Source organism: Microcaecilia unicolor, chromosome 8 (genome assembly GCF_901765095.1).
Source record: "Microcaecilia unicolor chromosome 8, aMicUni1.1, whole genome shotgun sequence".
In the NCBI taxonomy this organism is placed as follows: domain Eukaryota; kingdom Metazoa; phylum Chordata; class Amphibia; order Gymnophiona; family Siphonopidae; genus Microcaecilia; species Microcaecilia unicolor.
The window spans coordinates 242,490,140-242,514,740 of record NC_044038.1 but is presented as its reverse complement, the minus strand read 5'-3'; positions in this window follow the sequence as shown (position 1 = coordinate 242,514,740).

Genomic DNA, 24,601 nt, shown 5'->3' with positions numbered 1-24,601 from the left:
GGATCATCAGAATATCTGACAGCATATACCATTTGGGAACAGCGCCCCCCATGTACTTGTGGCGCTATGCACATCGTCATTGATCTACCCGTAGCTCACATAATTTTTTTGTAAGTTTTTTTTTTCTTTTTATGCAATCCTTTGAAAACATTTTTCAGACAGCTTCTAACTTTAACATTCGAGATGCGTATCAAATACTACTTAACTTTGGCAGCGATTTTTCACCTGACTCAAACCTCTGCCGACATGGCCAGCTTTCGTAATCCTTCTTCAGGGAAGAGGTTAGCTAGGGAAAAAAACATAATGTCAGTTGATCACTAACATCTCCATACATTTTTTAATGTCTTTATCTTCATTTATTAAACAGACTGTAGCTCTACCATCTCGTAACTTGCTTCTCAATATAAAAAAATGGCCAGTTAAGCACAAGCATTTACACCAGTTGTTGAGTTAGTGGACGTGCTCATGCTGAAAGTTAGGCGTGTAAATGTGACATAACACTAGTATTCTATAATGGCAGTTGCACGCACAAGTGTCGTTATAATATTCACACTTAGTGCGCATCATCCCACCACTTAACTTGAGGCGATCTATAGAGAATCTCCCCTCCCCCTAATTCTATAAAAATCGCCAAAATATTGCACACAAATTTGGGTACATGCCCACTTTGCATGTGCAATGCAACTGAATAATGAGCTAAATAGCACCAGTAATTGTTTTTAACAAGCAATTATTGGCAACTAATTAGATTTAATTGGCATTTACACCCATAAATTTAGGTGTTGGATCTGTGCCTAAAATTTACATGTGATCTGAAAAAGGGGGTACAGAAATGGGAGGGTCATGGGTGTAATGGGGCATTCTTAAAACTAACCTCTGCAGAGAAGGGCGACAAAGATGATACGGGGGATGGGACGGCTTCCCTATCAGGATAGGCTGAAGAGGCTGGGGCTATTCAGCTTGGAGAAAAGGGAGCTGAGGGGAGATATGTTAGAGGTCTATAAGATAATGAGTGGAATGGAACGGGTCGATGTGGAGCGTCTGTTTACGCTTTCCAAAAATACTAGGATGAGGGGGCATGCGACGAATCGGAGGAAATTTCTTCACTCAACACGTAGTTAAGCTCTGGAATTCGCTGCCAGAAAAGGTGGTTAAGGCGGTTAACTTAGCGGACTTTCAAAAAAGGGTTGGACGGCTTCCTGGAGCAAAAAGCCATAGAATGTTATTGAATGGACGAGGGAATGATACAGTATTTCTAGGATGGGCGGGACAAATTGCTTGTTCTTTTGGCCGCTGTCGGTGACAGGGTGTTGGGCTCGATGGACCCTTGGTCTGTCCCAGCATGGCGATGCTTATGTACTTACATTATAAAATAACAGGGATTTGTGCCTAATGTAGGTGTGAACATTTACATCACTTTTCAGTCGGTGCGAATGGTGACGTATACAGTTACAGTCACAAAACAGAGGGAAAGCAGCATACAAAAGCAACCAAACAAACAGAAAAAGTAAACACTGGGCCTTCAGGAATGAGAAAAATGCAATCCTTTATTAATGATGAATACCCGACACGGGCCGTGTTTCGGCGTACAAACGCCTGCATCAGGGGTCAAAAAGCTCTTCTAGGTCAGCTAGTTAGCTAGTAGATAAAGATGATTAACAAACAGCTTATATTCCCCCAGCCAGCTTCCTTGCTTTGCACACCGTTCACCACCAGTCCAAAGGGCACAGCCAGTACTTCTCATGGGGATCCTCCTGCTTCAGCTACCAGCCCTCTTCTGCAGCTGCAAGGAAGCTGGCTGGGGGAATATAAGCTGTTTGTTAATCATCTTTATCTACTAGCTAACTAGCTGACCTAGAAGAGCTTTTTGACCCCTGATGCAGGCGTTTGTACGCCGAAACACGGCCCGTGTCGGGTATTCATCATTAATAAAGGATTGCATTTTTCTCATTCCTGAAGGCCCAGTGTTTACTTTTTCTGACGTCTACAGTTAGGCACAATTCCTTGGCATAAGCACTATTCTATGAACCACAACTTATAGATTGGTGCTTTTTCAGCTTTTTTTTTTTTCTCGACACTATGTATAGAATCCAGTCCTCTATATGCAAAAGTGCATCCCTATTGGTAAACAAGGCGCACTATTAAAGATGCTATTAAATGATAGCTATTAAATGATATTAAATGATGGAAAACTAAAGGAAATGGACCGTTTCCCCTTTACATCCCTAATGCTCACTTTTATCAGACATCAGCTCCCAGGTAAAGGGAGTGTTGCCTTATTTATGGATGTGCTCCTTCATTTCTTTAACTTTGGTTGTAGCATCAAGAAAACTAAGCAAAACCAGACAAAACAAACAAACAAAGAAACCCTGCTATGCTAAGAGCAGACGTTCTTCAGAAATGATTACAAAATCATCTATTTGCCAATTATTTTAGATGGGTGATTCCTGCTGACATGTTCACTTCTACAAAATCATCAGTCTTCACAATAACAACTTGATACAACTGAAAATATGCTTGTTGGGAAGACCTGGTGAGGAAGAGTTAAATGCAAGGCACAGCTGTCACCTTGACATTTATCATTTCAGTCTGGTGCTCCTTGGAGTGTTTGGTGATTCAGGCCACAGTGAGCCACTGCCCAGACTGATGCTCAGCCATGTCCCGTGCAAGGGTTAAGTCTTTATCTCTAATCTTTTCCAGCATTGTGCCTGACTGCAGGGAAATGATATGAGATGTCTACAAACTTTCTAATTTGTTGGAAGGGGTACTTCATTTTGAAATGCCTCTTTCAGTGCAGGCCTAGCAGGTGCTCCTGTCAATAGAACTGAATGTCAGCATTTCAAAGTCATTATTCAGTTCTAATCACTTCTAGTTATTTCCAAGGAACTGATCACTTCTCTTTTTGTGCAACAACTTTCTGCTCTAACACAAAATCTTTTTGAGCAATATGTAGGGGTCGATATTCAAAGTGATTTAAGCACTCAGGAGAGACTCCTGTCTAGGTGCGGACTGAACATTCAGGCAACCGGGCAGTGCTTGAGGGCTCAAAGGCTCTAGGGGGCCCATAGGCTCTGCTCGGTTGCCCTCCACCAATGGAGCACATTGCAGCCCTCCCCGGTCCTACCTTGAAGGACCTGGTGGTATAGTGGCCTTTGTGGGGGCAGGAAAGAATCCCACTCTTTCCTGCCCACTGCCGCTACTCTGTGTTTTAAAAATGGCTGCTGAGAGCCTCGAGACTACCCTAACCATCTTTCTGAGCAGACTGGATGGGTCATGTTAGACTTCATCTGCCATTATTGACTATGGGGTTCTTTTGCTAAGGTGTGCTAATGGATTTAGCATGCGCTAAATGATAAGATACACATAGGATTATAATGGGTGTCTTATCATTTAGAACGTGCTAAATCTGTTAGTATGCCTTAGTAAAAGGATCCCTATGTTATCTGCAAAACCAAAATATTGATTAGCGACAAAAATAAGTAAGTTCATGGAAGCTTCTTTGATTGGTATCCTTGGATGAAGGATTTTCTTTATAACCAAACTGCAAGTTTGAACACTGATCGGTTAGTTTTATAATGCTTTCCTCCCTTACGATGTTGTAAAGGCATCCTATGTTGGGAATGGATGTGGGAGAGAGCAGTGATAGTGGTATGTTTAAAGGATATACATACTTATTGCAGATCTTTTCTCACAGATTTCTAAATTTAATGATGAGGCAGTTGATTGCTTACAAGCTTTGAAAGATTAGTTTTCAGAGAATGCTGTTGATAAAGACTGTTATTTCATGATTAGCTAATCAGTTAATTTCTAAGCTCTCTTCATTGCCGAAACCCTGCTTTATTTAGATTTTGTCTTGATGAAAACATTATTCCTGCTATTGTGCATCTTTTAAACTGATGGAGAGGTATTTAAGAGCGATAGCAAATGAGATTGTAGGTAGTTATAGACTATAATAACTTGAGTAGACAAGTGTGATTATCTGTGAAGAATTTTAACCTAATTAATTGATAAGGGAGTAATGCTGAGTTACCAATGTTTCCTATTATTTAAAAAAAAAAAAAAAATACATAGCACCAATGTAAAAGTGGCTTATAATGAGGAAGTTTTCGTTCTTGCAGATAATTTTTTTTTTTTTTGTTACATTTGTACCCTGCGCTTTCCCACTCATGGCAGGCTCAATGCGGCTTACATGGGGCAATGGAGGGTTAAGTGACTTGCCCAGAGTCACAAGGAGCTGCCTGTGCCTGAAGTGGGAATCAAACTCAGTTCCTCAGTTCCCCAGGACCAAAGTCCACCACCCTAACCACTAGGCCACTCCTCCACTGTTGCTACTATTTGAGATTCTACATGGAATGTTGCTACTATTGGAGATTCTACATGGAATGTTGCTATTCCACTAGCAACATTCCATGTAGAAGTCGGCCCTTGCAGATCACCAATGTGGCCGCGCAGGCTTCTGCTTCTGTGAGTCTGACGTCCTGCACGTACGTGCAGGACGTCAGCCTCACAGAAACAGAAGCCTGCGCAGCCTTCTACATGGAATGTTGCTAGTGGAATAGCAACATTCCATGTAGAATCTCCAATAGTAGCAACATTCCATGCAGAATCTCCAATAGTATCTGTTTTATTTTTGTTACATTTGTACCCTGCGCTTTCCCACTCATGGCAGGCTCAATGCGGCTTACATGGGGCAATGGAGGGTTAAGTGACTTGCCCAGAGTCACAAGGAGCTGCCTGTGCCTGAAGTGGGAATCCAACTCAGTTCCCCAGGACCAAAGTCCACAACCCTAGCCACTAGGCCACTCCTCCACTGTTGCTACTATTTGAGATTCTACATGGAATGTTGCTATTCCACTAGCAACATTCCATGTAGAAGTCGGCCCTTGCAGATCACACATGTGGCCGCGCAGGATTCTGCTTCTGTGAGTCTGACGTCCTGCACGTACGTGCAGGACGTCATACTCACAGAAACAGAAGCCTGCGCAGCCTTCTACATGGAATGTTGCTAGTGGAATAGCAACATTCCATGTAGAATCTCCAATAGTAGCAACATTCCATGTAGAATCTCCAATAGTAGCAACATTCCATGCAGAATCTCCAATAGTATCTGTTTTATTTTTGTTACATTTGTACCCTGCGCTTTCCCACTCATGGCAGGCTCAATGCGGCTTACACGGAGCAATGGAGGGTTAAGTGACTTGCCCAGAGTCAAAAGGAGCTGCCTGTGCCAGGAATTGAACTCAGTTTCTCAGTTCCCCAGGACCAAAGTCCACCACCCTTACCACTAGGCCACTCCTAATTATTTAACAAGGGGTATAATGCCACCATTTCCCACACTTTGGGAGCAGTATTGACCTTTAAATGTATTTAAATGTATCCACTCTATGACCCCTCATTACCTCTCCTCTCTTGTTTCTCCCCACATTCCTCCCTGTGAACTCCGCTCTCTCAACAAATCTCTCTTGTCGTCCCCCTTCTCCTCCACCGCTAACTCCAGACTTCGTTCCTTTTGTCTCGCAGCACCTTATGCCTGGAACCATCTTCCCGAACCCATACGTCTAGCTCCATCTCTTCCTGTTTTTAAATCTATGCTGAAAGCTCACCTTTTCACTACTGCCTTTGGCTCCTAACCGCTACTCATTTGCCCTCCTCCTCTTTACCCATTAATTCCCTTGCCCGTTCTATGTCTTGTCTATCTGTTCTACCTAGATTGTAAGCTCTTTGAGCAGGGACTGTCTCTCTATGTCAAGTGTTCAGCGCTGCGTGTGTCTGGTAGCGCTATACAAATGCTATTAGTAGTAGTGGTAGTATTGAAACTGTCTGTGTAGGGTGGGCTGGGGGTCTTTTCCCTTTGAAAATGTTGCTGACTGACGGAGAAAAATTAAGGTCCCAGTCGCCATACCTGGAAAGACAACGGCAAAACAGCGGAAAGGACCAAAAGAACAGAAGAAGGACCTGCAGAAGTTTAAGGGGTAATGTGATGGGGTTGTGGGGTTTTGGTTTTTTTTTTTTTTAGTGTGGGTGGGTTGAGTTTCTGTTTTCTGAAAATTGTTATAAATTATGGAAGTTTCTAGGCTGTGTAATGATAAGTGCTTTTGGGACTTTGTTCCCTTTTGGGAATTTTATTGCTGTTTATTTTAAGTTATATAACTTGCTGTAACTGCTATATTCTTGGTTTTTATATTGTCTCTAACTGTTTAATAAAGACTTCTTTAAATTTCAGAAGAACAGGGTTCAACCAAAGGAGCCTTCAAAAGGGTCCCTTATTGAAAACTGCACAAATAACATTCATTGAAGAGCACATTTCAAATGGGACCAATCCCGTTTTGGTGTATTCATTTGCATATGCTTTGAATATACCCTCTGAATGAAAGTTCCATGACATATTCGCTTCTCCCAAACATCCTTTCTCTCAAGTTGTATTTTATTTTTGCCAGCAGGTGCTCTGTTTGTTTCATGCATTCTTTCACCTGTTGAAGGAAAATTTCAAAGGTGAAAGGGGGGGATTTATAGGTAAACCTCGATTCACCTCTGGATATCACTTTGAAAATATTCCTTTTTTTTTCCACATTGATGGCTGACAAAAGGGTCATGTCACATATTCAACCTCTGGTCCATTACAACATTTAAAAAAATTATTTATTTATAATATTTGCAACTTATTGCAAGTACATGCTTTTGAAAGAAACGCAGAGAGAATAATATAATCTAGGAAAAAATGTAATACAGGTAATAAAATATTCTTCTCCTTGGACCACTAAAGGAGAGGGAGTGACCAAAGATTTAACTGGAGGACCTAAAACGCAAATGCAAAAAAGATAAAGGCCTTAAAACTATGAACCCACTGGAGAAAAAACACATATTTTAAATCTATGTATCACACTAAACATTTACAAGGGTATGCCAACAAGAAAGACGCACCCAAGCTGTGAGTTTCAGCCCTCATAGACGAGAATAATTTTCTTCTTTCTTGCATGGTTTTAGTCACATGTGGATAAACCCACACTTTTTCACAACAAAACAGACTCTGTAACTTACATAACAAAAGTCTCATAAAGAAACGATACCAAAAGCATTGCTCGATCCATCACATCAGACAAGGGGTCCTCCAATAGTCTATTCTACTCTAGACCATGTAGTTACACCCCGCTTCTGTCAGTAACAAATCTAAGCAAGTTACAATAAGTTTACAGAAATATAATCAAGAATAGAAGGAACATTATGCTACCTAGTTATTCAGATATCTAAGAAGAGTTTTTAATGCATTACGAAACAATAAATAATCTGAAATAGTTCATATTTGCTGAAATATTGAGTTCCATATTTTATTAATCTGATAGATAAATAAACTATCAACAATTTTTTTTTGTAGTGAACGCCTTTAGTTGACGGAAAGCTTAATAGTACAGTTGAGTGAGAATGAGAGTTCAACCTATAAGTTGGATAGGCTATTAGTTGAGTAAAAAAAAGTTCTAAAAATAACAGAAGCAATTTTAAATTCCACCCGTGCTCTCAGTGGCAGCCAATGCAACTTTACTAACAACGGTGTTACACGATTAGATCGAGAACAACCATAGATCAGTTTTGCTGCAGTGTTCTGTAAGAGCTGTATTTTGCTGGCCTGCACTGCCATCCAAAACTGATCCAGATAAATGACTGATTTAACTGTCGTAATTTTAAAAATATCTTCCTACTCAAATAATTTATCTGAGGTTCCATTGATAACTGAGTGTCAAGAACAACTCTCAATACCTTAGAAGATTTTTCAAAGGAAAGTTTTTCACCTGAGTAAATTGTAATATTGGATGGAGTCCCAAACAAATCATTACTAAAGTACAAAAGTTTGGTCTTAGCTGCATTGAGTTTTAATAAATGCTGATTTGCCCAAGTATGGCTCAAGGAAATACAATCTGAAATCGAAGTTTGTAACGTCAAAAAATCTGAAGTCATAGGTATTAGAACAAATATATCATCTCATATGAACATCCAAAAACGCCTGATGTATCCAACACTGTACCCGAATAATTAATTAAACAGAATCTGAGACAACAGAGAGCCCCGTGGAACCCCAAATTCTGGACTCTAGCTGAATGAGAAAGTGTTATTCCTCTTAACACAATAAGATCTATTTTTCAAAAAACCCTCCATCCATTTCAGTTCTGCTCCTGATACACCAAACCCACTCAGCTTACTCATTAAAATTTTATGGTCCACTGTATCAAGTGCTCTCGAAATATCAAACTGGAGTACTCCTTGACCAAGATACTTCTTGGCCTTGGAAACTAAGGGCTATGTAGCGTTTTTAATGTGCCTGTAACTTTAAGGCACTTTAAACATGAAACGCGCCAATACATTTCTATGGGCGTGTTAGCATTTAACGCGCATACACCATTTAGATGCGTTACAAATGCCACTTAGTAAACCTTGCCCTAAAACCTGTAGTAAGGACTCTGTGCTATGCATTGCCTTGAATCCAAATTGAAATTTTAAATGCAGGCATTGAAAATGTTCCAAATACGATGTAAGTTGTGTCACCTCTATTGACTCCGTAAGCTTCGACATCCAAGGGATGCTAGCTACTGGTTGGAAATTTGATGGAGCTGTCAAATCTGCCCCTTTGGGATTGGTGTTAATACAATTTGTCCCAATTCAGATGGAAAATTTCCTTCGACCAAAAAGTTATTAAGGAAAACTGTGAGCCATGTAACCAGCTCAGATGGTATATCCTTTAACAAATATAAAGGGCATACAACCATTTATGTGAGAATCTTTTCACCAGTGAGTAAATTGTACTCTCATCCTACACTTACAAAAGCTGACAAGTTCTGCAGTTCATTTACACCCTGCTGAACTTGCTGTCTTTCCACTGGCAATTCCCCTGCATTTTTAACAGCTACAGGCAAATAATACACCTTATTCAAAGGAGGAATAGACGTAAAGGAATAGTTCAAAAGTTCCATAAGGTATTTTCTAAAGAAATCTAAAGAAATCTGAGGAAGAAGGGCAACCTTCGAAAGCTAATCAAGAAATGTATTAAGTTATGTCCAATAAAAAAGGTATCATCTTATTTTCTTTTCCATGTTTTATTTTGTTTGATTTCTATAGATTCTACATGGAATGTTGCTATTCCACTAGCAACATTCCATGTAGAAGTCGGCCCTTGTAGATCACCAATGTGGCCGCGCCGGCTTCTGCTTCTGTGAGTCTGACGTCCTGCACGTACTCACAGAAACAGAAGCCTGCGCAGCCTTCTACATGGAATGTTGCTAGTGGAATAGCAACATTCCATGTAGAATCTCCAATAGTAGCAACATTCCATGTAGAATCTCCAATGGTATCTATTTTACTGTCATAGTAATGCTTGAATGTTTTCACTTATATACACTGTCAGCTAGCACATTTGCTTATTTCCGATCTGACGAAGAAGGGCAACCTTCGAAAGCTAATCAAGAAATGTATTAAGTTATGTCCAATAAAAAAGGTATCATCTTATTTTCTTTTCCATGTTTTATTTTGTTTGATTTCTATAGATTCTACATGGAATGTTGCTATTCCACTAGCAACATTCCATGTAGAAGTCGGCCCTTGCAGATCATCAATGTGGCCGCGCAGGCTTCTGCTTCTGTGAGTCTGACGTCCTGCACGTACGTGCAGGACGTCAGATTCACAGAAACAGAAGCCTGCGCAGCCTTCTACATGGAATGTTGCTAGTGGAATAGCAACATTCCATGTAGAATCTCCAATAGTAGCAACATTCCATGTAGAATCTCCAATGGTATCTATTTTACTGTCATACCGTGTTTCCCCGAAAATAAGACACTGTCTTATATTAATTTTTGCCCCCCAAAATGTGCTAGGTCTTATTTTCAGGGGCTGTCTTATTTTTCGGGGAAACATCGGGGTTGGCCCGCCTGCCCTCCGTCGCTCCCGGAACTAACCTTAAACGCCTCCTTTCACCTTCACAGCAGCAGGGCAGGCAACTCCTTCCTTCAGTGTCCTGCCCTCGCCTGACGTAACGTCCGCGAGGGCGGGGCATGGAAGGAAGGAGAGGTCTGCCCTGCTGCTGCTTACTGCGAAGGTGAAAGGAGGTGTTTAAGGTTAGTTCCAGGAGCGACGGAGGGTGGGTGGAGGGGGGGCCCGGCGACCTCGGGTGGGGGGGGGGGGGGGGGGGGGGGGCGGCCTTGTCCAGCTCTCGGTGGCCCTGCTTTCAAACAAAAATTTGCTAGGTCTTACTTTCGGGGGAGGCCTTATATCTACCAATTCAGGAAAACCTCTACTAGGTCTTATTTTCGGGGGATGTCTTACTTTAGGGGAAACAGGGTAGTAATGCTTGAATGTTTTCACTTATATACACTGTCAGCTAGCACATTTGCTTATTTCCGATCTGAGGAAGAAGGGCAACCTTCGAAAGCTAATCAAGAAATGTATTAAGTTATGGCCAATAAAAAAGGTATCATCTTATTTTCTTTTCCATGTTTTATTTGGTTTGATTTCTATAGATTCTACATGGAATGTTGCTATTCCACTAGCAACATTCCATGTAGAAGTCGGCCCTTGTAGATCACCAATGTGGCCGCGCCGGCTTCTGCTTCTGTGAGTCTGACGTCCTGCACGTACGTGCAGGACGTCAGACTCACAGAAACAGAAGCCTGCGCAGCCTTCTACATGGAATGTTGCTAGTGGAATAGCAACATTCCATGTAGAATCTCCAATAGTAGCAACATTCCATGTAGAATCTCCAATGGTATCTATTTTACTGTCATAGTAATGCTTGAATGTTTTCACTTATATACACTGTCAGCTAAGCACATTTGCTTATTTCCGATCTGAGGAAGAAGGGCAGCCTTCGAAAGCTAATCAAGAAATGTATTAAGTTATGTCCAATAAAAAAAGGTATCATCTTATTTTCTTTTCCATGTTTTATTTTGTTTGATCTCTATTGATAACCAGCAGGCTTAGGGAAATTCAATATACGACCAGATTCTCAGCTGGGCAGGGTGGAGGAGAAAGAGAGATGTCAAATGCCAGAGAAGCAGCAGAATCAAGACCCCCAGTTCCACTCTCCTGGTCCTCACGTCATACCACTTCAGTGTTTGCTGTGTTGGGGAGGAGGTTCGAGTCGGGGGGCAGCTGGACTTTCACCACCCCTTTGCGTTTCATATGGGCATATCTGAAGGCAAAACTGCAAGAAAGAAACGAGAAACACTTCATCAGTCGAACATCTAAAGCAGTGCTTCTCCGAGGTGCATTCAGTCTGCCATCTTGCCACACCCCCCTGGTCCCTTACAACATTTGATCAGGTATTACCCCATCACAGGGTTACATACCTTGCTACATATTCTTTAGCTAATATTCTGATTGTTTCCATGTTTTTCTGAGTGACTGATGATAAATTATCATTGTGCACAGATGAAAGAAAACAATTATTTATGCATTCAATTATACTATTGATTATCTCATTGACTTGTTGATTATTCATACTACACTTGATGCCCAGTCAGGTGAGATCCCTTACAAATTGCTATCATCCGTCATCATCTGAAGACTGGAAAGATGTTTTGCAAAAGAATAGACTTCTTCCAACTTTCAGCTTTAGGGTTTGCTGTCTCCAGTCTCATTTTTACTCAATCGGAGTTCTTCCAGTGGTAAGACAGAAACAATGACTATTTCCATACACTACAAAGGATCTGAACTGTGGACAGAAAATGGTAAAATGGTACCAGAATAAGTTTTTAACTTATTTTTCTTGGGACGTTACTGCAGCTGAGTTATAAAGATATCCCAATGGCCCCTGGTTTGTAATGGTGGAATTTTTCTGTGGCAAGAGTTAGTAAATTCTGTACCAATTATGTGGCATATTTGCATACATTAGAATGGATCTATGTATTGCATTACGTTACAGAACATTTAGACTCCAAACATACCTTCTAAGTTCAGTGCGGCTTACAAATCAAGAAAACTGGGCGTTTCCAGGAACTGTACAGCAAGAACATCATAATACAGACAGATCAACAACACAAAAACTTCTAAAAGACTTCTAAAAATAAAAACCAAAAGATCATCAATCTATAACAGTCAAATATTTTCTAAATCAAAAGATTTCAGCAACTTCTGAAACGTAGCATAATTAGCCTGGCCTCTATGGTGACCCTTGGGATTCACTACTAGAACACTGGGTGCCTTGCAACAGGGTCATACCAAGTACAGTAAAGTACTTTTTTGGTTACTTTAGCCCCCAACGCAGCCCTTGCGTGGGTGAAACACAGCCAGTGTTGGGCTTTTTTTATAGACTTCCCATGAATAAAGTATTTCTCAAAGGACCTTTTCCTGTGTGATCTGCTCCTTTCATATGGATCTTGTGGATCACTTGCCCTGTTGTTTCCTTGGGCCTAACTTTGCCTACCATTGATAGAATTCTGCCCTATTTGTTACAGTTGTACCAAAATAGACTAAAGAAGACTGGCCACCTCCAGTGATTTAATAGGGCATGAGCAGGTTTCTTCTTGGTCCTGCTCCTTGGCAACTGGAGCTCCCAGAATCTGCCTGTTTCTTTTCTCCTTAGCTGATACTAAGACTATCTGAGGATCAGTGCCAGAACCGTTCCTCTTTTCCTCCTGTTCTTGGAGCAAAGAGATTCCTGCCAACACCATCCTGCCTGCTCCCCCTGTAGACTCTGACTGTTCTTCCCTCTACTGGCTTTTTCTGCTGATGGAATGAGGGAAGCCCCATCATCGGTGCCTCTTCGCTGTCCATCTGAAGACCTGGAGATCCTTGCCAAAACTGTTTTTCTGCTGTTGGCAAAGCTCATGGAACAATATCACATTCAAACTATTTTTAAACTAAAGTTAGAAAATTGAGAGAATTCCTTGATAAGCTAGAAAGGGCTATGCAAATCCTCTAGCGTCTTGTCAGATTTCTTGTTTTGACGTTATCAAAAGTTATCATTTGACATTAGACTGTAATATGAAACAAGTGTTGTGTGCTTATATTTGCATGAATATATTCATGTGTTTTCAAGCTCATTATCTTGTCTAAATACATGAATAACTAGCAAAAGAGAGGCGATGTTGTGACATGAATGCTCAGTTTTAAAACAGGGAAAATTCATGGTTGCTATGGGGTAAAGCTTATGCGAGAAATATACCTATAGGAACGGTATATATGTGTGTACATGGTGGGGCTATGCATTGCATCACATTTTGTTAAGGGGGTATTACACACATATAGGGGTAAATTCTCTAAATGGTGCTGTAATGTAGGTGCCAGGACGATGCAAACTGAGTGCCAAAACTATTTATTTGGACTTTGCACACATGTTTTTCAGTAGTAGCTCAAGGTGAATTACTGTCAGTTACCACGAGGTATTTCTTTGTCCCTGGAGAGCTCATAATCTAATTTTGTACCTGAGGCAATGCAGGGTTAAGTGACTTGCCCAAGATCACAAGGAGCCAGCAGTGGGATTTGAACTGGTCACCTCTAGATGTCAAGACCAGTGCTCTAACCACTAGGCTATTCCTCCACTCCACTAATGGTAGCTACGCATGGACCTTCCATTCTACAATACTAGCATAAGTTTGCAGTTTCGCACCTAACTTCAGGCATGAGTAGGAAATTTTCCAAACCTTTTTAAAACCCGGCTAAGCTAACTGCATTTACCACATTCTCTGGCAATGAATTCCAGAGTTTAATTACACATTGAGTGCAGAAATATTTTCTCCGATTTGGATTTTGTAGGCAGTAAGGGCTCATGCAGTGTCCATGCGCTAACCCCGGGATTTTATATATCACGCCTTAATTTCCGTGCGGAAATTGAAGAGAATTCTATAACAATGCGCATAACTTAATTGTTTAACTAGCTACTCAGTGCTGTTCATTGGATGTTAACAAGCAATTATCAGCACTAATTGGCATGAATTAAAATTTACACACACAACTCACTAAGCGTATTCTGTAACTTGTTGAGCGTAAATTCTAAGTCACATAGTTGAAAAGGGGGCATGACCATGGGTGGGGTAGGGGCATTTCTAAAATCTATGCACCCGCTCTGAGCCAAATGTAGGCATCAGGATTTATGCCAAGTAAAACATGGAGTAAATGGCCGTGACTAAATTTGGCATAATTCTCTATATTGCATGGAACTGTAAGCATATTCTATAAAAATTTAGACATACCATAGAGAATATGCTTAAGTGTATTTTTTCCCACGCGGAATTTTCAGGCACCAAATATAGAATCTCACCCTAAATGTGAGAACTGGTTAGCACAGAAATGTCCAATCTCTGCCCCTGAAAGGCCCCCCTCAAAAAAATGCACATTTTTTAATGCGTGCACACATTTGTAAGTTATTACAGGATGCCTGAGAGAATCCCGTGGTACTCCATTTCTATCTGAGCTAGGCATGTATTAATGGCTAACATAGCTTAGTGACAGTGGGCACATTTCTGAGGTGCATTTTAAAAATCTTTAAATATTGGGAGCAAATGAAATCAAAATAGAATTCTTATCACCCAGATCCTCAAACTTATGTAAGTAAAAATCCCTGGTCCAGGTTCTTCTAATACTCATTACTATAATGAAAACAATTTTTCTTTTTCATATTCTCACATTTCACAATCTTACCAAAAATAAAACAAACATTTTTCTGATATATTTGCTCAGAAACTGAAAAGTGCCCTTGAATCTAATAATTCAGGTCACTGTTTTTCTATCATCGCACATATAGATTTTCTTTATTTACCACCTCACAATGAACATATTAGCCACCTGACCACAAAAATAGTATTTATTTGAAATTTCAATTTTAGGAGCCACTCACATATGTTCAGATTATTCATGTGTCCATTGTACTGATGCAATCAAGTCCAAATGTCCTTTATGAAAAGATCAATGTAAGGTCTCGCAAAGCATAATAGAAATGGTGGAAAAGAAAGAAAATCTCCCCTGCCCTTTGCCCAGGATTCCGTTTCCAACAGTGGCCAATCCAAGTAACAAGCACCTGGCAGATACCCAATTAGTAGCAAAATTCCATGCTACCAATCCCAAGGCAAGCAGTGGCTTCCCCCATGTCTGCCTCAATAACAGACTATGGACTTTTCCTCCACTAACTTGTGCAAGTCTTTTTTAAACCCAGATATGCTAACCACCATCCTCCAGCAACGAGTTCCAAAGTTTAATTATTCTTTTAGTGAAAAAATATTTCCTCCTATTATGTTTTAAAAGTATTTCCATGTAATTTCATCGAGTGTCCTCTGGTACTTTTTGAAAGAGTGAAAAATTGATTCGTTTCTACTCAGGATTTTATAGACCTCAATCATATCTGCTCTCAGTCGTCTCTTTTCCAAGCTGAAGAGTCCTAACCTCTTTAGCCTTTCCTCATATGGAAGGAGTTCCATCCCTTTTATCACTTTGGCTGCTCTTCTTTGAACCTTTTCTAATTCAGCAATATGTATTTTCAGACACAGCATTCAGAATTGAATGCAATACTCAATGTGAGGTCACACAGAGGCATTGTAACATTCTTGGCCTTATTTTGCATTCCTTTCCTAATAATTCCTAGCATCCTGTTTGCTTTTTTGTCCGCCACCACACACTGAGCAGATTTCAGCGTATTGTCTACAATGACACCCAGGGGCGTATCTGCGTGGGGCCACAGGGGCCTGGGCCCCCGCAGATTTCGCCCTGGACCCCCCTACCGCCGTCAACCCTCCCCCGCTGCCGTTGTTTACCTTTGCTGGCGGGGGAACCCAACCCCCGCCAGCCGAGGTCCGCTTGCCACCTTTAAAGATATTTCTTCAGCTTGTGGGGGCCCCAACCCCCGCCAGCCGACCCGACGCCTTTAAAGTTCTTCTTCAGCCTCTGTGGCCGTGCTGTAGTTGATAGCTATTCAATCCAGTTCAGAGTCTGACGTCCCAGCATGTAGTCCTGGAACTTTAAAGACGTCGGGTCGGCTGGCGGGGGTTAGGGTCCCCCGCCAGCTGAAGAAATATCTTTAAAGGCGGCAAGCGGACCTCGGCTGGCGGGGGGTGGGGTCCCCCGCCAGCAAAGGTAAGCAACGGCAGTGGGGGAGGGTTGGCGGTGGGGGGGAGGGTGGAGAGTCGTTGGTGGGGGATCTGGCAATGGCGGGGGGATTCTGGCAATGGCGGCGGCAGCAGCGGTGGGGGGGGGTCGTTGGGGGGGGCTAAAATGTGCCCCCTCCCTCTGGCTCTGCCCCCCCCTACCGCCGGAGGCCAGATAAGCCCCTGATGACACCTAGATCTTTTTCCTGAGTGCTGACTCCTAAGGTGAACCCTAGCATCAGGCAACTATGGTTCGGATTATTCTTCCCAATGTGCATCACTTTTGCATTTGTCCACATTCAATTTCATCTACCATTTGGATGCCTAGTTTTCTAGTTTCCTAAGGTCTTCCTGCAATTTTTCACAGTCCGTATATGTTTTGACAGCTCTGAATAACTTTGTGTTATCTGCAAATTTAATCACCTCACTCATGTTTCTGTTTTCCAGATAATTTATAAATATGTTAAATAGCACCGGTCCCTGTGGCACTCCACTATTCACCCTCCTGCATCGACTTTGAGTACATAAGTACATAAGTGTTGCCATACTGGGAAAGACCAAAGGTCCATCAAGCCCAGCATCCTGTTTCCAACAGTGGCCAATCCAGGTCACAAGTACCTGGCAGAAACCTAAATAGTAGCAACATTCTATGTAGAACCCCAAAGAGTAGCAAGATTCTAGAATTCTAAAGAATAACAAGATTCCATGCAGAATTTCAAAGTGTAGCAAGAGTCCATCCAGAATCCCAAGTACATAAGTATTGCCACACTGAGACAGACCAAAGGTCGATCAAGCCCAGCATCCTGTTTCCAACAGTGGCCAATCCAGGTCACAAGTACCTGGCAGAAACCTGTAGCAACATTCCATGTAGAACCCCAAAGAGTAGCAAGATTCCATTCAGAATCCCAAGTACATAAGTACATAAATGTTGCCATACTGGGACAGACCAAAGGTCCATCAAGCCCAGTATCCTGTTTCCAACAGTGGCCAATCCAGGTCACAAGTACCTGGCAGAAACCCAAAGAGTAGCAACATTCTATGTAGAACTGCAAAGAACAGCAAGATTCTAGAATTCTAAAGAATAACAAGATTCCATGCAGAATTTCAAAGTGTAGCAACATTCCACGTAGAACCCCAAAGAGTAGAAAAATTCTAGAATTCTAAAGAACAACAAGATTCCATGCAGAATTTCAAAGTGTAGCAACAAAGCATGTAGAACCCCAAAGAGTAGCAAGATTCTAGAATTCTAAAGAATAACAAGATTCCATGCAGAATTTCAAAGTGTAGCAACATTCCATGTAGAACCCCAAAGAGAAGCAAGATTCCATTCAGAATCCCAAGTACATAAGTGTTGCCATACTGGGAAAGACCAAAGGTCCATCAAGCCCAGCATCCTGTTTCCAACAGTGGCCAATCCAGGTCACAAATACAAGTAGTAATATATTATGTCGAGCTACTTCCCTCCCTCCCACCTCCTGCCTCCTCAGACTGTTCCTCCCATAGTAATCCCAATGAACTTTAAAAGCATGGGAAGAAACCTGTCAGTGTCTGCTTGGCAATGTAAAGATTTATCTACTACGCTTTTCTGCTCATTCCAGATTCTGGACTTTTTATACTGCATTGAAGCAGGAAGTGGAAAGAAGACAGACAATTCTGATTTAAAAGTAGCAAAATTTATGGCCTTGCTGTGTGTCAGATGCTCTGCCTTCATTTGCTGCATACTTTAAAATGACTGACAAATTGATTCCTCTGGCATGTAGCGTATCGTACACACCTATAAATAATTTACCAGTCTAGCAGGCTAAATGCTTATGGAGAACTTCTCCCCGCCTCAAAGCCAAATACTGGGTCATTTTTGTTAGCAGAAATCAAAGGCTCAGTTTTTCTACTAAGCTTTCAGGTGCTTAGACTCAAGATTTATCAGACAGACCAAAATATGCTGAGGACTAATTGCAGAAAACAGTGGTTTAATTTTACGGCGTGCAGATAACTGGTGGCACTTCTGAAGCAGTGCAAGAACCAGGTTGCCGGAGCTGGTATTTTCCATCGATAATTCTAAGAAACTGAATTGCTATTCATGAGCTGTGCTGGATCTGTGAACCGTACACCCGCTTTCATATGCAGGGAGATATTCTTGACAGTTAATGAGCTAAGCAGAGATTCTTAAACCAGGAACTTGTAGCTGAATAAAGATGATGAACAACCAGTTTCCAGATGGCTTTTTGTGTAAAACTGTTTATACCGTCTTGATAGATGGCAAATGTTATGCCGAAAGAGCTTTGTGTTTTAAAACATTTACTCTCTTAATTGGCCAGTTTACATGTTAAATATGTTCGCATGCCCTCCTAAATTGAAAGCTGAGACATTTATGTCTTTGCCTATGGGTGATACACCTTGGTCGCACTGCTGTTTCAGAGGCTGACTTTGATGAATCCCTTGGGGAGTTTTGTAGCTCGTAGGCACTTTGCATGCAAGGACCTTCAAGCACCTTTTCAAAGAGAACCTCACCACACAAGACCAGCTGGCTCCTTGGGTGCTGAAGTAGACTTTGCAATGATTACTGAAGTGTAGAAAGAATTGGCTAATAGCCAATATTAATACACTGTCCCCCGGAATCTATATATGGCAGTCAGATTTGGGAGTCCAAAATTTGGGCACGCTCTCGAGATGTGCGTGCAAATCAACTGAATGATGAGCTCAGAACCATCAATAATTAGGTGTTAACAACCAATCCTTGAAGTTAGTTGGCGCCCATTAGAATCTGCGCATGCATTTGGCTGTACGCTATTCTATAAGGTTAGGGTGCCCAACTCCCATAGCGTGCATCTTGAAAGGGGTGTGGCCATGGGAGAGGCCTGGGCAGGTCAGGGGTGTTTCAAAAGGTTACGCTCATAGTTATAGAATACTGGGTCAACGCGTCCAACATGGGCAGCAACATTTATACCCGGTTTCAGCACGTAAAGCTTGGATCTTGCAATGGGCTACTCCTCTGCTCCATCAAAGACATGAATGTCTCTGAAAGTCTACCCCTCTTTGTCTGACTTTATGCAAATTTCTTATGAGATGTTGTCAATGTAAATCCTTCGTTGATTGCCCTCCTTTGCAATCTGGCTATTAGCAACAGAATTTGGATTTTAGAGTTGATTATTCACCTTTCCATATCTGAACTCTCGGCGAGTTACATATCATTCGAATGTGTGTGTGTGCGTGGGAGGAGGACCTTTTAATAAAGGACTTTTCACACCTAAGCCCTGTTTTACTCATGTAATGGACCCCCTTATAAAATTACTCCAGGGGTTATGCCATTTGGGTATCGGCATGTTCAGGGGCGAGTTTTGGCTCCCATGTTAAATTAGTTATTTAGGGGCCCTTTTACGAAGGCGTGCTGAAAAATGGCTTGCGGTACTGTAGGCACAGGTTTTGGGCGCGCGCCAATCCATTTTTTCAGTGCACCCGTAAAAAGGGCCTCGTTTTTTAAAATCGAAAATGGATGCGCGACAAAATCAAAATTGCCGCGGGTCCATTTTTGATCTGAGACCTTACCACCAGCCATAGACCTAGCGGTAAAGAATCTGGCCGGTAATGACCTGCATGCACGTCTGAAAACTTTTGGACGCAGGCCAAAAATGAAATTAGTGCAAGAGCCATGCGGTAGTCGGACGGTAACTCCATTTTGGCGTGTATTGGGCATGTGTGGACGCTTATGTGGTTTAGTAAAAGGGGCCCTTAATTAGCATACTAGCTGTTTAGTTTAACTTAGTTTATTGACATTTAGTATACCAGCTTAAACAAAGCCAAAGCGGTGTACAATCAATTAAAAACAAGCAAGGAACCTAATGAGAGACAGAAGAAAGTAAAAGAGAGAGGAATGACAGAAAGAGGGAAGAAAAATGCTACAGAGACATCAACCCTGCTGCCCGAGGGAGAACCACTCAACCTACACCACCAAAATTAGCCAGCACAAGCTATGGAAAACAAATGTGTCTCCAGGGCTATCTTAAAACGTGAAAGTGATTGTTTGGAGCAAAGTGAAAAGGAAGAGAATTCCAAAGAGACGGGCCATGGGAAACGAAGGTTGAGCGGCAAGTCGGTTGAAGAAGTCTTGTATGTGTAAGAGTAGGAATAGTAAGTTGTTGACTGGCAGAGGAGCACGAGGTATGAGATGAGGGTATATGGGACAATCAATGCAGTTAGGAAGGACGGGACCTGTGAAGTCTTGTGAGTTAGTAAGAGAATTTTATATTGTGTGCGATAAGGAATCAGTAGCCAGCGATATAGTATTTCCACACCCCTTCTCTGCCCCCGACACTCCCATTTTTCCTTCTAAGCTGAAACGTGAAAGTGATTGTTTGGAGCAAAGTGAAAAGGAAGAGAATTCCAAAGAGACGGGCCATGGGAAACGAAGGTTGAGCGGCAAGTCGGTTGAAGAAGTCTTGTATGTGTAAGAGTAGGAATAGTAAGTTGTTGACTGGCAGAGGAGCACGAGGTATGAGATGAGGGTATATGGGACAATCAATGCAGTTAGGAAGGACGGGACCTGTGAAGTCTTGTGAGTTAGTAAGAGAATTTATATTGTGTGCGATAAGGAATCAGTAGCCAGCGATATAGTATTTCCACACCCCTTCTCTGCCCCCGACACTCCCATTTTTCCTTCTAAGCTGAAACGTGAAAGTGATTGTTTGGAGCAAAGTGAAAAGGAAGAGAATTCCAAAGAGACGGGCCATGGGAAACAAAGGTTGAGCGGCAAGTCGGTTGAAGAAGTCTTGTATGTGTAAGAGTAGGAATAGTAAGTTGTTGACTGGCAGAGGAGCACGAGGTATGAGATGAGGGTATATGGGACAATCAATGCAGTTAGGAAGGACGGGACCTGTGAAGTCTTGTGAGTTAGTAAGAGAATTTTATATTGTGTACGATAAGGAATTAGTAGCCAGCGATATAGTATTTCCACACCCCTTCTCTGCCCCCGACACTCCCATTTTTCCTTCTAAGCTGAAACGTGAAAGTGATTGTTTGGAGCAAAGTGAAAAGGAAGAGAATTCCAAAGAGACGGGCCATGGGAAACGAAGGTTGAGCGGCAAGTCGGTTGAAGAAGTCTTGTATGTGTAAGAGTAGGAATAGTAAGTTGTTGACTGGCAGAGGAGCACGAGGTATGAGATGAGGGTATATGGGACAATCAATGCAGTTAGGAAGGACGGGACCTGTGAAGTCTTGTGAGTTAGTAAGAGAATTTTATATTGTGTGCGATAAGGAATCAGTAGCCAGCGATATAGTATTTCCACACTCCTTCTCTGCCCCCGACACTCCCATTTTTCCTTCTAAGCTGAGCGGGAGTCCTCCACTTACAGTCTTGCCAGTGGGAGGTGCTGTTTCACCATCACATTTTCAATAGTAAGGGGCGGGCAAGCTCTGCAGGACTCCAGGGAACCTACTGTCCCTAGCGATTGAAAATATATTGAAGCACCACTGGCTGGCTGCAGTGTAGTTGGAGGATGCCTGTTCGCTTAGAGGGAACAGTGGACACACCCCGCCCAAAAACCTCCACGTAATTAGTACACGCAAATAGCAAAACTAAATGCAAAATACTTGACCATGTCCTGCATTAGGCGATTTTTCCTGCATTAGCTCTTAATGAAGTTTAGTAAAACGGCCCCTTAGGAATGATTGGTCAGAAATACTGCGTCACTCTGCAGGCTCCTTGTTATCTAATATTATTATTAATTACATTTGTACCCCACGCTTTCCCACACATAGCAGGTTCAATGCGGCTTACAAAGTAAATAGAATTACAAAGTCTTGAAGGAGAATGTTGCAAGTTGTAGTAAACATAGTAGTAGTGGGTTTTTGAGGATATGTAAATTGAGCATGGAGAGGTAAACAAAGATAGGATGAGCAAAAGGAGAAGAGATTGGGAGGGGTAAGGAGTAGGAAGGATGGCGAGGAAGAGATTGAGGAATGAGCACAAGGAGATTGTGAGACGTCAAAGGTATAATAATCGTCGGGGCAGGAATCATGTGGGTGGGCTTAAAAAGTTAAGTTGGGTCATTAGGTTAAGCTTTCTTGAAGAGATGGGTCTTCAACATTTTTCTGAATGGTAGATGGTCGTTGATTGTTCGGATGGATCTTGGCAGAGCGTTCCAAAGCTGGCTGCCCAAAAAGGAGAAACTGGATGCATAGGAGGTCTTGTATTTAGTACATAAGTAATGCCATACTGGGAAAAGACCAAGGGTGCATCGAGCCCAGCATCCTGTCCACGACAGTTGGGAAGGTGTAAATTGAGGTAAGTACGAGAAGACAATGATCTATTTCTGGTTGGGAGGTCAATGAGGTTAGTCATGTAGTTAGGGGATTCTCCATATATGATCTTATGAATCAGAGTGTGGACTTTAAAATGTATTCTTTCTCTGATGGGGAGCCAATGAGGCTTCTCTCAAGGAGGTGTTGCGCTATCGAATCTTGACTTGCCAAATAATATTGTGTGTTACTCTGTCATTGTCAATCTTGTAAACAGGTCATAATACTCTCGGTATATCAAACAGTACAACAGAAACGCAAATAAGAAATCCATCTAGAATTTTAGTGTATTTTGTTGTTTTTCATTCAACTGAAACAAAGGCAAAAACAGATTAATAGAAGACTGTAGCGGAAGCATACCTCATTGCCCAAGAGACAGAATAGTAGGTCCTGTCAAAAGAAAAATCCTGACTGCTTCCTCCTCAACTTCATTAGATTTTAAAATGCTTTTTTTATTGTCATGTCTTAATGATCCAAAAGAGTGTGAAGTGAAATAAGGCATCCCTGACCACTTTATTGAGCTCAGAAATTAATGACCACTGCATCTTTCTTCAAAAAATTAATGGAAAAAATCTTGCTGTATTTTTGGTGGATGGTGAAGTGAAACAAGGGCGACATTTTGAAGGGCACATTTTTTTTTTTAGTCTATATCAAGTACACCATAAAGTACTTATTAGAGATGGACATGCATTTGGGGAGCAATTTTTATAAGAAGTTAGCTGCAGTGTGCTGAGCGTGCATTAAAAGTGCACACCTCATGTAGCTTACTCATTTGAGGGGAGCCCTGCCCAGGCCCTGCCCATGCTCTGCCTACATGTGCATCCTTGCAATATTTTATAATTGATTCACACAGCTCTCTTAACCGGCCCATATGCTTGTAAGTGCTGGTATCCTCTGATTTTATTTGCAAATAGTGTATACGTTATGGGACCCTTTAACTAAACTGTGGTAATGTTTATAAAAGGAGTAGTATCTTTACTATAAGATTAACATTTTATTACTCCTAGTCTTAGAAAGTGTTCTACAAAATTGAGACTGGCTCTAGCACGGATTTCTTCCTCCATCCCCATCCCGCTCTCTGTTGGTGTTCCTCAGGGATCTGTCCTTGGACCCCTTCTTTTTTCAATCTACACTTCTTCCCTGGGCTCCCTGATCTCTTCTCACGGTTTCCAATATCATCTTTATGCTGATGACACCCAGCTTTACCTCTCCACACCAGACATCACTGCAGAAACCCAGGCCAAAGAATCGGCCTGCTTATCAGACATTGCTGTCTGGATGTCCAACCGCCACTTGAAATTGAACATGGCCAAGACCGAGCTTATTGTCTTCCCTCCCAAACCCACTTCTCCTCTCCCGCCACTCTCTATCATAGTTGATAACACCCTCATCGTCCCCGTCTCACCTGCCCGCAACCTCGGAGTCATCTTCGACTCCTCCCTCTCCTTCTCTGCGCATATCCAGCAGATAGCCAAGACCTGTTGCTTCTTCCTCTATAACATTAGCAAAATTCGCCCTTTCCTCTCTGAGCACACCACCCGAACTCTCATCCACTCTCTCATTACCTCTCACCTTGACTACTGCAACCTACTTCTCACCGGCCTCCCACTTTGCCATCTATCCCCCCTTCAGTCCGTTCAGAACTCTGCTGCACGTATTATCTTCCGCCTGGACCGATATGCTCATATCACCCCCCTCCTTAGGTCACTTCACTGGCTTCCGATCAGATACCGCATACAGTTCAAGCTTCTCCTATTAACCTACAAATGCACTCAATCTGCAGCCCCTCCTTACCTCTCTACCCTCATCTCCCCTTACGTTCCTACCCGTAACCTCCGCTCTCAAGACAAATCCCTCCTTTCAGCACCCTTCTCCACCACCGCCAACGCCAGGCTTCGCCCTTTCTGCCTCGCCTCACCCCATGCCTGGAATAAACTCCCTGAGCCCATACGCCAGGCCCCCTCCCTGCCCATCTTCAAATCCTTGCTCAAAGCCCACCTCTTCAATGTCGCCTTCGGCACCTAATCACCATACCTCTATTCAGGAAATCTAGATTGCCTCAACTTGACATTTCGCCCGTTAGATTGTAAGCTCCTTTGAGCAGGGACTGTCCTTTTTGTTAAACTGTACAGCGCTGCGTAACCCTAGTAGCGCTCTAGAAATGTTAAGTAGTAGTAGTAGTAGTATTTCCTGAGGGACGTAATTGGTCTACCAGGAGACTTGTCCATCTGTTTGGGAATTTTAGGTCACGTACA